Genomic DNA, 13,705 nt, shown 5'->3' with positions numbered 1-13,705 from the left:
ACTTAGTGTTTCGTTGGAGGGAGGAGGTCCTACTGTTCGGGGGAGTCGGTAGGACTCTGTGAAAAGCTTCATCCTGTGCTCCGGCTGCAGTGTCTCAGCCAGGTTAAAAGAAGTCTTTGAAGACAAGCAGAAAACAGCCATCTGTCCAACTCCCTTGTGAGACATACTGCCGGGATCTTTTGAAAAGTGTTCACCTGCAAATAACACACAGTTCTACCTAAGGGAGCTTAAATACCAAGGCCATGATGTACTAATTTGTTTAGCAATAATCTGGAAGTGGACTGGTTCAGTGTGGGTCCTGTAGCTCAGAGATCAGCACATGTCAGTCATAGCTCACAACATCGTCACAGATGGCTGTGGCATTCCTGAGCTGTGCATTCTCAAACTGCAGTGTCCAGAATCAGAAAAGAGAAGTGGATGGACCCTGTCCATCTCCATCAGTATAACAGGAAGGAAACACATGCCAGGGAGCTGAAGGGGCATTTACCTACTGGGCACAAGGCCCTGAATTCAGACTTCAGTCTCCAGCAAAACATAGCAAAGGAGGTCTGTTCACCCTTTAATGGCTAGGAGCGGAGAGAGACAGGAAGATGGGAATTCATGCCAGAGGAGGCCTATTCACATAATGGTGGCCTGGAAGCAAAGGGGAACGGGATGAAGAGAGGGCCCCAATATCCCTTTCAAGAGTGCAGCCCCCTACTACATGCAACTTCCCTCCACTAGGCCACACTTTCTTCCAACATCAGCACAGACTAGGCACCCAGCCTTTAACAGCACAGACCCTCGGGGAACATTCAAGATTCAAACTGTGGTAGTCAAGGTTCTTAGTTTTTGTTTATTTGTTTTTTGAGACAGTCTCACGTAGCCCAGGCTGGCTCTGAACTATGTAGCCAAGGATGACCTTGAACTCCTGATCCTTCTTCCTCCAACTCCCTAGTGCTAGGCTGACAGTGCCACATGTTGTTCTTATGTGTTGGGGACAGGCTCCAGGGTTTCTTGCATGCTCGGCAAGCACTCTGCCAGCTGAGCTCCTACTCCAGCCTCCAGCCCTGGGTCTTGAGGGAAAAGGCCACGATTCCATTGCACCTTGCTGCTGTATCCCGCAGCAAGCTGGAGATCTCTTCAATAGGACAGCGGGGTGCCAGGTGTTAGGTGGATGGCGATGACTGTGACAGGGTCTGGGTGAACGGAAGAGTGCCTCCAGTTGACTTAGCGATTTTGATGGTGGCCCATTCTGACGGAAACAGACCTTTGGGCATGTGGCAAGCCACAGTTCTCCAGTCTGGCTCTGACTCCGGAGGTTGACACCGTGGCCGCCAGTCTCTTGGCATTCAGCACTGGCTGCAGCAGGGTCATCTGCAGAGCTCCAGATCCTGTCCGTGTGCCGCGCCCACCCTGATGCTCTGGTTTAGTTGCTGGGCGGGGCCCACGGCTTTTCCCTAGAGCTACTGCGGAAACAGCCTGCCGGGAGAGCCCTGGGCTCCTGAGCCTTTTAAAGCGGAGCTGTTGAGAGAACCATTGTTCCAGAGCAGAGGGAACAGAGAGAGACTCAGGTGTGCTGAGTTTGGGGATGAAAACCCCGTTTTAGGGTTGTGGTGCAGTCCTTGATAGCCTACCCCAGCAGTCTCTTGCCTCTGCCCTCCTACTCCAAGACCACCCCGGGGCCAGCTCTCCACACCTTTCCCAAGAGTGCTCAGTGTTGGCCTTTGACCCAATCAAATCTCTGACTCCTTGTCCCCACATTCGCCATGGTGGACTGCATTTCATCTTATTATAATGTCAAATGTTTCTTGGGGACCTGTATGCAATAGGCCACAATGGTAAGACCTTTGCTTCCTTTCAATCAGTAATTTTTTTCAACCCCAAACCACTATTAGTCATTTCACAGGCCCGGAAACAGACTTAGTTTCTTCATTTGTTGGCCACACATGCGGTAAAAGTAGCAGACCCGGGCTTCATGCCTGGCTTAGGGGGGCTATGTTCCTAGGGGCACGGAGTTCACCCAGAGGAGGCCACTGCCATTCCCTGACCCCTCCCTGCATCTCCCCAGCACTGTGCCATGGTTTGGGGTGGTCCCGTACGCAGGAAACTCAGGATGTTGGCTTATCATTGGTCATTTGATAGGGTTGCAGGAAGGAACTTACCCCAACTAGCCTGTAGGCGAGGGGGAAGAGCAGTGTTATCCACATCTGGTCCTACCCCTGAAAGGACCAAGCAGATGCCATAACTGGCTGCTCAGTCTTCTCTCAGAGATCAGGCCTCAATTTCAGTTTCCTGAGACTTGAGCAAGCAGTTTCTGGGAGGACCATGAACAAAAGACATAGTCCTTGCAGTAGCTCCCTTTCTGCATGCACTCTGACTGCTCAAAGTTCAGCCAGATGTTTACTTTCTGGGGCCCCTCACCAACTTAGAGTTATGTGCAGTACGTGCTTGGCCAGCCGGGCCCCCATGGTGGCTCAAGGACAAAGCCTGGGACTTGTGCTGGACTGCCCCCAAAGCAATAAATTGTAACCACCAACCAGTAAAAGAGAACAGAGATAGAAATAAACCAATCCGAGTTGCACCCGTGCAAAACTCCCCCACCCACCCTGAAGGGCTTGTGGATTTTGCCTTTAAAAAGCTAGCCACACAAAGAAAAAGCAAGTTCCTCCTGGCCTCACGACTATGAGTGAGTGCTTTGGATCGAGCTTCCCTGTCCGCGGCTTGTAAACAAACAGAAATAAACCATGCTGTTGCATTCTGAACCTAAGGTCTGTGGTGAAGTCTTTGGGGTCCCTATCTGGGCATAACATTTGGTGCGTTGGCCGGGAACCCCAGAGACCCCACCAGGACCCTCAAGTGTCCAGAGGTTTATTGACATCTACCGGTAAGAGCGCTCTCTGTTTGTCTGTGTCTGTCATGTTACTGTTGTTTTGTACCGGTCGATCGATTTGTACTTTGCAGGCTCGATTTGTACTTTGCAGGCTCTCACTGGGACAGACGTGTCCGGACAGTGATCCTGGAAGGGAAAGAGAGACGTCTCATTCCCTGATTTGGGCAAGAGACCTCTTGGTCTCGAGCCATTTGAGGCCACCTCAGAGGTGACCATTTGGTTTAGGAGCATCTTTGGGTATCTTCCCCCACGGTGGTGGGAGGAAGTGCCACTTTGTATTTTGTCCCGGGAATTTGTCAGAGCCATTTTGTGGGGTTTTTTTGTATGTTTTGTTGTGATCATTGTTACTTTACTCTCTCTTTCTCTTCCAAGAAAAAAAAAAAAAGGTGCATGTCTGACTGACAGGGATGTGGAAGCCCCTGATGTCTGTTTGATTAAGGACAGAGGTCCTCGAGTCTGGATTGTTTTTGGTGTGATTGAGCCTGGAGGGTCACTCCCCCCAGAGCACATCAGGCTGTCATTGTTCTTGGAGCTTTGTTGGTTGTCTTGTTGGGGCAAAGTTTTTCGTGTGCCCTTGGTCTTGTATGTAATGTGTTAATTGTTCTCATTGTTGACTTGACTGTGACGGACGCTATGGGACAGTTCCTTTCTTCTCCTCTATACCTTTGCCTAGCCCACTGAAAGGATGTGCGAGCCACAATAGAGGGAACTGGGTCCCCCACCCCCACTCCCCGACTGAACTGAGATAAACAGGTAGCTCCTGCCAGGTGGGGCTTGCATTCTGCACGAGGGGCTTGCTGGCTGTGAATGAGGCCATCGTCTCGGTGCTAATGTACCGGTACTTGGATTGTCTGTGTAAATGTTATTTGTTTCTGTCTACTAACCTCCCTTATTTTCCTAGAGGAAGAGGAGGAGAGAGAGGCATAGCAAAGGCCACCTCCCTCCCTCCGTAGCTCCCTTGCTATCAGGACTGCAGCCAGCTGGCTGCTCTTAGGAGGGTGGGGGTGCGTGCTCTCGGTACAGGCGGGCAAAGACGGGAGCTCTGGACAGGGCAATGGGGACTGCCTGCAATTGACAAAAACTGTGTGAACACTGAGCAGAGAATCTGACTTTAGTCAGAGGAGTTAACAAAAACTTTTTTTTTAGGAACACTGGCAGTCAAGGACACGCTCTATGCCCACTGCTCCCCCTCCCTCCCTTTACTGTGATAACTTCAAGGTCTCTTCTGCCGGCCAGCAGCTTCTCTTGTTAACCCTTCTCTGTCCTGGTATTGCTTAAAAAGAAATGTTAAATTACTAGTTCAAGATACTGGGAAAATTATGCTTTTGTTTCCACAGGAAAAATAAAAATTTACATGGTGTGAAACCTCAATAACCCCCCTTCTTCTATCCCCTACAGACAAAGAGGAGCCTAAACCAGGATTCCTAAGTGTAGATAAGAAGTTAGACCCCTTTTTCCCAGGTGGCTTTATCAGCTACAGAAACTTAGAAAAACACAGAGTCAGAATATATGGCCATCTGGCAGAGGCTAAGTGGTCATAAAACATCCCAAACTTCTCGAACCCCGGAGACAGCTCGTAAAACTCCTAGACACGGTTGTTTAACTAGCCTCACAAAGAAAGGGTGTGCTCCTTCCAGTCTCCCTGCTGTGTGTGAGAGATTTGGAACAAGCCCCCTGCCTGGGCTTGTAAACTTTGACTTCATCTGAATAAACCTTGCTTTTTGCATTCTGTACCTAAGTCTCCCAATGGCTTCTTTGGGGGCGAACTGGGCATAACAATGGGTTTTGGTCATTTACATTCAGTGGGTTACAAATACTTGCCATCATTTAAGAGAATTGGTTTCAAATTATTGTTGGTTAAGATAAAATATAATATTTTTATAATAATACGAAGGCTTGAGATATGAGGATAAAAGTTTAAATAAATGTTTTTTTGGTTTGAGAAAGCAGTTTAAGATATAAAAATTTAAAGGCTTAAGCGTGTCATGAGGATTTAAATATATGATATTTTGGGTCTAAATAAATAGTTTGAGATATAGAACTTTAAAGTTTAACTTTAAAGTTTAAATAAATTATAAGATTTAAATAAAGTTTATACAGGATATAAGATATGTAAGTTTGTAAAAATTCTCTTGTTAGATCTGTGTTAAGAAATCTTTAGGTGTTTGCTAAGTTAAATATATGCTAATGGTAGCCCTGTATAAGTTTGTAAAATAGATCTATAGAGTTCCTTTAAGAATACAAGCTTGCAAGAAGAATCTAAGGTAGTCCTAAGACATGTAGTAATAAGCTTGTAAGAAGTAAAGATGCTAGTTGTAAATGTAAGTTTAAATAAGAAATATGAGTATATAAGAAGAAATATATTTGCTAAAGTAGTTCTATAGTTTCCTTAAGGAATATAAATAAGTAGATGTTAATACGTTATATGTGAGTTTGTAAAATGTAAATGTTAAATGTGAATCTATTCTTAATATATATATGGTTGAAAGAACCTGAGACACAGAAGGAAGTGTCCTAGTAGACTGCAAAGTAGTCAGTCTGAGTAGTTTTCAAAAGTTCCAGAAGCCGCTAAGAAGCTAAGAATGGCGGACGCCAGAACCAGCACAAGGCATCCGCAGCTGAGAACCGTGGAAAATCGACACAACACAGAAAAACCTGAGCTAACATCAAAAACGGTGCGGTTTAGAATACTACTGTACCTAAAAAGGTCTCTGGCTTAAGAATAAGTTCAGAGACGCTTGTTTGAACAAAAATTGTTAACTGCAAAAAGTTTTGGTTAAAAAAAAAAAAAAAAATCTCTTCATATTTTGAAGTGAAAGCCTAATACCAGAATTTATTTCTTGTTTGAACTTTTTGAACTTAAAATGAGATAAAACTACAGAAAGATTTTGGTTCTGGATTTCTTCATATTTGGAAGGCTAGTACCAGAATTTATCATTTGAATTTAGGACTTAATGAACTGAACAATAGATTTCATTGCAATGGGACAATTTTGAGTTTACTTACAGTAATGACCCAGAAACTGTTTTCTGGGACTGGTTTTGTTACAAATGGAACTGTTTAAATGGAAAAGTTTGGGTTTTCTAATTAGGCTTGAGATTTTGTTTAAAAAAATTATTAAAAAAAAATTAATTAAGTTAATATTAAGTTAATATTCCTTAGTCTAATTTCAAAAGTTGTTTGAGTGGATTAATGTCATGTTTTTGTTAGTAAGAAATGCAAATGGGGTATACTAAGAGACTACTTTTAAAGTGTAAAGAGTTTTATTCTTTTGGATATTTTGCTAAGTTTTCAAAGTGTTAATGGTTAGATTGAGAAGATTGCTTTTCAATATGGGTTTATAGGAATTGTATAAGTTTGGGTTCCTCTAACTAGGTTTGAGATTTTGTTTAAAAAAAAGGAGTTATGAGATTGAATTATGTTTGCAGAAACCTATTGATATTAATGTACCCTGGTTTTGTGGAGTTAAAGAAATATTTAAGTTTGATGTGAATACATTGTTTTTCCTAAGTTCTGTTAGCAAGAAAATTCAAATGATTGAGTTAAAGTTGTAAGACGGAGAAAACTGTTAACTATATTTAGCACCATATATGCTAATTCAAATGGTTCTGTTAAGAGTTTGCTTTGAGTTGTAAGATTGAGAGAATTGTGACTATGTATAGCAATATTTATGTTAACCTGTTAATGGTAATGATGAAGCTAAGGGATTCTTTAAGTTTGTAGTCACCTTAAGAGTTTATGGTTTAGAAAGGGCTTGAGGCAGCTAAGACTACTGTAGTCACCTTGGACCTAATTCAACAGAGAAATGCCATCTTTATCATCATCTACTCCCATACTGGGAGGTGTAACAGCTATGGAGATTGCTGTAAGCCATTAATAGTTATTTTTTATATATATATATTAAGAAAGGGGGACCTGTGGGAGCCCGTTGTCGGGTTCCTCGTGGCTTTACCCAGCAGGTCTGCATAGAGGATGATTAGACCACGGGCCTAAGTGCAGGTGTCTGGGATGGTCTGCACTTGGCTGTGCTGGGGGAGGAGGTCTTTTGCTCCACCCCTTGACTTCTCTATAAAAACCCTGGGGCAGAGACAGTCGGGCCGTTGGAATAGGTTCCAGGCCCTCTCGAGGCTATCCTTTGTTTTCTATCTGTTTATCTCCGCGAGATTCTCCGCAATGGATCCTTCTATCTAATATTTCCTGCTGCTCGCACTCAAGAAAACTCTGGGGAACTGTGGGGGTGGTTGGGTAAATGCCCCACAGTTGTTAGAATACGTAAAAGCAAGATATAAAGGTCTGAGGATAAAAAAGGCTTAAATAATGATTTAAAAAAAATGACTTGAGATATATAAAAAAAAATGAAACATGTTTCAGATTTCTTTGTCTTGCTATTCTGCTGTTACATTGAGGCTCCAAAGGGTCATAGTTGTAAAAATGTCTGTCTACTCTACAGGTATGAATGAAAAATGTGGCCACATGTAAGTTTGGTTTTGAATGTCTGAGTTTGCATGTCCTTTGTGTTAAGGAATACAAGTTAATACTAGTCATCTGGCTATTCAGATACTAGTTTAAAGCATAAACTGTTCTATTTAAATAAAAAAAAAAACTAAGAGGTATATTTGACTAATATATCTATAGGAGAACAAATTGGCCTGGTTATTGTTACCAAACTTAGAGATATTTTCAAGATTAGGCCTAGATTTGTTTGGCTCAGATACATTTAATAGATAATGGTCCTCAAACCTGTCAAAGATCTGATGAATATGGCATTTACATTATTTGATAAAAAGCTTACTATAGCAAACAGAGACTCCGAGCTCCCCAGCTCCTAGAAATGACTCCCAAGGTCTCCAAAGAAGATATGGAACAATGACAAGAAGATGCCACCTGAACTGCGGACAACACCGACCACTGGGCAAGACGCTCTGACTCAACACCTGCTGCCAGGGATCTGGCATAGAAGAATGGACAAATGAGACACTGACAAGATAAGGTCAGTCTTTCTCCTCCACAGGGAGAATTTCACATTATGGGCCCAGCAGCCAAGACTGATGCTGTCCTGACACCTGTCCTGCCAACACTATGAAGACTATAGGAGCCTGGGACGATGGCAGTCTGGGTTATGGATAGTCTCTGTTGTTTTTAAATAGATTTAAAGTCTGCACTCAGGTAGAGTTTATCCTTCTCAGATCTTTGATAACATTGATGACTGGGCTAGCTATACCTTTGTCAGCTTAGTAATTGTTTGATCAATGGATTAATTAATTAAAGAGAATAAAAAAATAAAGCTAATAAGGAGGAGAATAAAGCTGGGAAATGGAAGGCTGAGAGACACTGCCAGCCGCCATGATGACAAACAGCATGTGAAGATGCTGGTAAGCCACGAGCCACGTGGCAAGGTATAGATTTATAAAAATGGATTAATTTAAGCTATAAGAACAGTTAGCAAGAAGCCTGCCACGGCCATACAGTTTGCAAGCAATATAAGTCTCTATGTTTACTTGGTCGGGTCTGAGAGGCTGTGGGACTGGCAGATGAGAGAGATTGGTTCTGACTGTGGGCCAGGCAGAAAAACTCTAGCTACAAGTCTCTTTAAAAAAGATAAACAGATTCTAAATATAGACTTACAGATGCTTTTCATTGGGCCAAAGAAATTTCAGTTCAATATGGATTTCAGGGCAAATTGATAATACTACAATTACTAAGACTATGGGTCTAAAAGTTCCAAATAAGTTTGTAAGTTTTAACTCCTGTTCCTAGTTTATATCTGTCTCAACAGGTTTCCACTTGGCTGACAGATACATCCAAGCATCATTTGCTGGTGACATCCTACTGCAAATGACTGTGAGCCCTGAACTTGCTGAAAGCTGATATGGACCAATTCAGCCGATATGCATACCATCTCTTCAGCTGGTCAATAAAACATTCCCTTTTGTCTTTGATTAACATTCTGGCTTTCCAGGGCCCTGACAACAACATCCCAATGTCAGCAGGAAGTAATTACAGAAGAGAAAACATCGTCCTTGTTCCCCGCCCTGGAATGTTAGATCAAAAGGGAATTTCTTGTTATAGGGAACCTGAGATAAAGTTCCAAGTTTCTTGAGGATAAGAAACTCTGTCAGCCATCACAAGGCTTTTGGCCCTTGTGCTTCTGCTAATTATTGTTGGCTCTTATATTACTGATGTCTTATTCGTGTCTGGGTACCACTAAACTGAGGATGCTAGAATTCCAATATCCACCTCTGAACCCATGACACACTTGAAGATGGCAAAAACTGAATAAGGGAAAGCTCGCTTTGCCATTGATAATGGAAAAACTCTTATGTTCTGGTCCAATTAGTCTCTGATATGATCTACTACCCTGGTGATAAAGTCTTTTACCAAAAAGCAACATCTCCATGATTGGAGATGATATACAACTCAAGGGGGGAATGAAAGGACCAAGCAGATGCCATAACTGGCTGCTCAGTCTTCTCTCAGAGATCAGGCCTCAATTTCAGTTTCCTGAGACTTGAGCAAGCAGTTTCTGGGAGGACCATGAACAAAAGACATAGTCCTTGCAGTAGCTCCCTTTCTGCATGCACTCTGACTGCTCAAAGTTCAGCCAGATGTTTACTTTCTGGGGCCCCTCACCAACTTAGAGTTATGTGCAGTACGTGCTTGGCCAGCCGGCCCCCATGGTGGCTCAAGGACAAAGCCTGGGACTTGTGCTGGACTGCCCCCAAAGCAATAAATTGTAACCACCAACCAGTAAAAGAGAACAGAGATAGAAATAAACCAATCCGAGTTGCACCCGTGCAAAACTCCCCCACCCACCCTGAAGGGCTTGTGGATTTTGCCTTTAAAAAGCTAGCCACACAAAGAAAAAGCAAGTTCCTCCTGGCCTCACGACTATGAGTGAGTGCTTTGGATCGAGCTTCCCTGTCCGCGGCTTGTAAACAAACAGAAATAAACCATGCTGTTGCATTCTGAACCTAAGGTCTGTGGTGAAGTCTTTGGGGTCCCTATCTGGGCATAACAACCCCCTCTTCCCCACTGCACAAGCTTCATGGTTGAGCCACCCCACATCTGTTCTTTGTGGTCTCCTCTGTCTTGAGAACAGAAATCGTCGAGGGTGAGGGGGTCTGGAAACGGCCGAAGGTAATCTGGAAGGATAAGCCACTGGGCTAGGTTGGAAGGAGAAGCAGAGGGAAAAGAAGTGTCTTGGAGGCTGGAGGAGGCTGTGCAAGGGTCCAGAGCTGACGAAAGAAGTACCAGGTCGAGTTCGTGGAAAGAGTCCTGAGCGGGAAGGCAGGAGACCTGGATTCAAATGCAGCTCACAAGCTTACGCCCAAGGAAGGGCTCATAACAGCTTGCAGCTACTGTGAGATCTGGAGGTTGAACTAAATGGCCCACACAGTGTGGCTGAGCACTGGAATCTGACTGGAGGGTGTTATAAGTTGGAGACGGGGTTGAAGGCTACAAGATGTGGGGGTGGCTCAGATGTGGGAGCCACATCATAAGTTCAGAAGTGAGCCTGGCTGGATCCTCTCCCAGAAAACTTAGCAGCTTAATGAGGCCAGAGGAGGCACCAACCAAGAGGGGACAGGAGGAGGCTACACTGGAAGACCCCCGTGCCGTGTACATGGCACCAGTGTGCAGAATGGCCTGTGGGAACCACCTCCTGGCACCGGACAGTACAGAGGAAGCTGCAGCCCCTGAGCTTGAGGCTGCAGAGGTGACGTGCCCATCAGTACTCTTGGGTGAAGACAGTCATACGTTGCCCCTAGAAGGAACTCCCTACGTAGTCTGGGACCCACGATCTAGGGGTTACCAAAGACACTTACTTTGCCTCTCCTTGGCACGCTCACATTGTTTGTTTGGTTTTTTTTTTTACTTACGTATCTTTGAATCACTAGCCCAGTGTCCTAGGATGTTTCATCTGTCAAATTGAAACAACCAAGAGTTGAGAGGGAACCTCAACTGAAAACGACCTTGATCAGATTAGCTTGTGGGTGTATCTATGGGACATTTTCTTGAGTGCTGGTTGATGTGGGAGAGCACAGGCCACTGTGGGCGTGCCCACCCTGAGCAGCTGGTCCTGGGTTGTAGGAGAAAGCAGGGCAGTAAACAGTGCTCCTCCACGGTCTCTGCTTCAGTTCCTGCTGGAGTCCCTGCCCTGACTTCCCTGGCCCATGGAGTGTTACCAGATGCGTGAGCCAGATAAACCCTCACCTCCTCAGAGTGTTTAGCACAGCGACAGCAAAGCAAACCAGCACACCCAAGGATGTCTCAACCACGTGGCAAGAAGGAGCATTAACTCAAGAAAAGGAAGATCTGATTTAATTGTAATCACTAGACTTTGTAATCTAGCTGGAGGTTTAGACAATCTTAGTAGATCCCAGATCAGGTTGGCTGGGTCGCGGCATCTGGTTGCAAGATCTCTGAGATGTAAAGCTACTAAACACATCTTCAGCGGCATAAGAGCCATGCAGTATTTTATATTATTTGAATAAAAGGTATTAGCTAAGTAGGGCACCATATTACCTACAAGAAGACACCAAATAGCAAACCCTCTCCATCAGCACTGTGATTCGTAGAGGACTTTTTCTTCAGCAGAGTTCAAAACAGCTCCTGCCCCACAGAACTAAACACACACTTAATGCGTGTGAAACGGAGAAACCCCCGATCTCGTGAGGGATCAATACTCTGGCTGGGAGAGTGCATCGCAGCTCTGTAAGCCTTTACCATCAGGGAACTAGACAAATGGCGGACGGGGGCCTCTTGGGACCTCCGTCTATTATTCCTCACTGCACGGGAGTCTACAGCGATCTCGAAATACAAAGTTTAAAATAAGCCTGTCTCACTTCTCCTGTTGTCTCTGCGAGGCTCCTGCCTGCGAAGTTGTGATGCCAACACAACCACAGCATCACAGAACGAGGCAGGACGCCTGCTCACCGTGTGGTGTGAAGAAAACAATTGCTTTCTGAGACTCGAAAGCCAATAGTCTGGCCCGACCTGCAGAGGGAAAGCGAACTGCAGCATGTAGAGTCATTCCGGGAGATGATGCTTTCTAGGCACCACACACACACACACACACACACACACACACACACACGCACTAGAGGTTACCAAAATGAATAGTGGTTCTGTCACTGTTTCCATTAGGGCATGGAAGGGAACAGAAAGTTGTCTCTGCTTTTGTTTTGATTTAAAGAGCTCAAATTCAAACTCCAGAAAGGATCTCTTGGTAAATTGCACAGTTGGTGTAGGAATGAAGCCCCCTGACTCCTTCTCGATCCTGCCCCGCTCTGTTCATGGGCTGCAGCTCCCCGCCCCCAACACCGAGCCTCCTTTCCCTGACCTCTAATTAAGTGGAAGGGCCAGGTTCCTGCTGGACCCTTTGTCCATCCCATCACGTGCCACCTCTCAATGCAGTCAGCATCCAATTTTAAAAGCTTGCCAGACTTCAAGCTAAGTGGCTTATGCTCTTAGGGAGCCTGATTGCATCTTAGACCAGCTGGTTTCTCACAGCAGTTCCAGACAGCAGCCCCTGCAGGTCCACCCTGACTGAGGTCATGGCCAGCAATAGAAAAGAGGCTGAACAGGACGGTGCCCTGTTGGAGGACCTTCCCAGAAACTTAGGCCATGTTCTCAGGACTCGCACCAAAGTGGGTGTGGTGGTGCACATCTGTAATCCCAGCATTTGGGAAGCGCAGACAGGAGGGTCAGTTTAAGGTCATACTCTATAAAACATGAGGCTATCCCAAGAAAACAGCAAACAAACCAACAAGCCTTTCACCAAGAGGAAGGGCTCTGTGGGCAGCACCACCTCCCTTTGCCTGCTCCGTCTCCGCGGTTCTTCCTGGCACGGCAATAACCACGGCCTCCACAGGGCACATGTGCTCAGGAAGAAGTTGGTTCCCACCTTCTACTGTGACCATCTCTACAGCTCCTCCCTGTCCCTCCTGTGGGTGCTTTCCCTCTGGCATGTCTGCCCCTCAGCGGGAGGGGTGTTCTCCTGAGCCCGCGGGCACCTTACTGCGTGCGTCTGCCCGGAGCCTTACACAGCCATTGCCAAGCTGAGCGCCTAGCCTCTCACTGCCCAGGTGTGCGCAGGTGCACTCGGACGTACAAGGGAGTCAGAGGACATCCGGTACACTGGTCTATCATTCTCTGTTTTATTCCCTTGACACTGAACCCTGGAGCTGGGCTGCTGGCTAGGAAGCTGCAGCTGAGAAGCCTACAGTCTTAAAGATGCCATCACATTTACCCACCGAACCATCTCTCAACACCATCGTTTTTTTTGTTTTGTTTTGTTTTGTTTTCTGAAACAGAATCTGGCTTTGAAACATGGATGACTGTGGAAAGTGATTGAACCAAAGGGGTGTGGCCTAATGCATTAGGGCGGGGTGGAAACCCAGGGCCTGCCTGGGCAGGTTCTTCTCAGTCCTCCTGGGCAGCATATCTTCTTTGAGAACGTAAGCCGACCTCTCCTGAAATGAGGGTCTTATGACCAATAAACAGAGAAGATATTAAGAGAATTTCCTATTTGCTGTTCTTTTGAGATAGGGTTGCTCGCTCTGTGTAGCCCAGGCTGGTCTTCATCTTGTAGCTCTTCTGACTTCAGCTTCTAAGTACTGGTTACTCCATCTTCTAAGTACTGGCTACCTGTATGTCTCACTGCCCCTGACCATTCTCAGCATTACATTACAATTACATTTATGCATATATGTGGAGGGGACGCCCATGTGCCACAGTGGGCATGTGGAGATCTGAGGACAGGCTGCAGGGGTCCGTTCTCCCCTTCTGTCACAGGGGTGATGGAAATCAAATTCATGTTTCCCGGGTTGGTGG

The 13,705-nt window shown here is 45.4% G+C and overlaps 1 long non-coding RNA gene across 3 annotated transcripts; it reads left to right on the top strand.

Moving 5' to 3' along the window:
- The first annotated feature begins 2,448 nt into the window (after positions 1–2,448).
- LOC131918399 (uncharacterized) lies at positions 2,449–9,842 on the top strand. 3 transcript variants are annotated; one of them, XR_009380964.1, is made up of 3 exons: positions 2,449–2,866; positions 7,884–7,988; positions 8,649–9,842. It is a non-coding gene; the product is annotated as an uncharacterized LOC131918399 (long non-coding RNA). The 3 variants fall into 3 exon arrangements; XR_009380963.1 differs by lacking the exon at positions 7,884–7,988; XR_009380962.1 differs by lacking the exon at positions 2,449–2,866 and having other exon boundaries at positions 5,579–7,988.
- The last annotated feature ends 3,863 nt before the right edge of the window (positions 9,843–13,705 follow it).

The sequence above is a fragment of the Peromyscus eremicus genome, chromosome 8b (genome assembly GCF_949786415.1).
Source record: "Peromyscus eremicus chromosome 8b, PerEre_H2_v1, whole genome shotgun sequence".
NCBI classification, from domain to species: Eukaryota; Metazoa; Chordata; class Mammalia; order Rodentia; family Cricetidae; genus Peromyscus; species Peromyscus eremicus.
The sequence above is the reverse complement of the archived record's forward strand: the minus strand, read 5'-3'. Positions and strand labels throughout refer to the sequence as shown.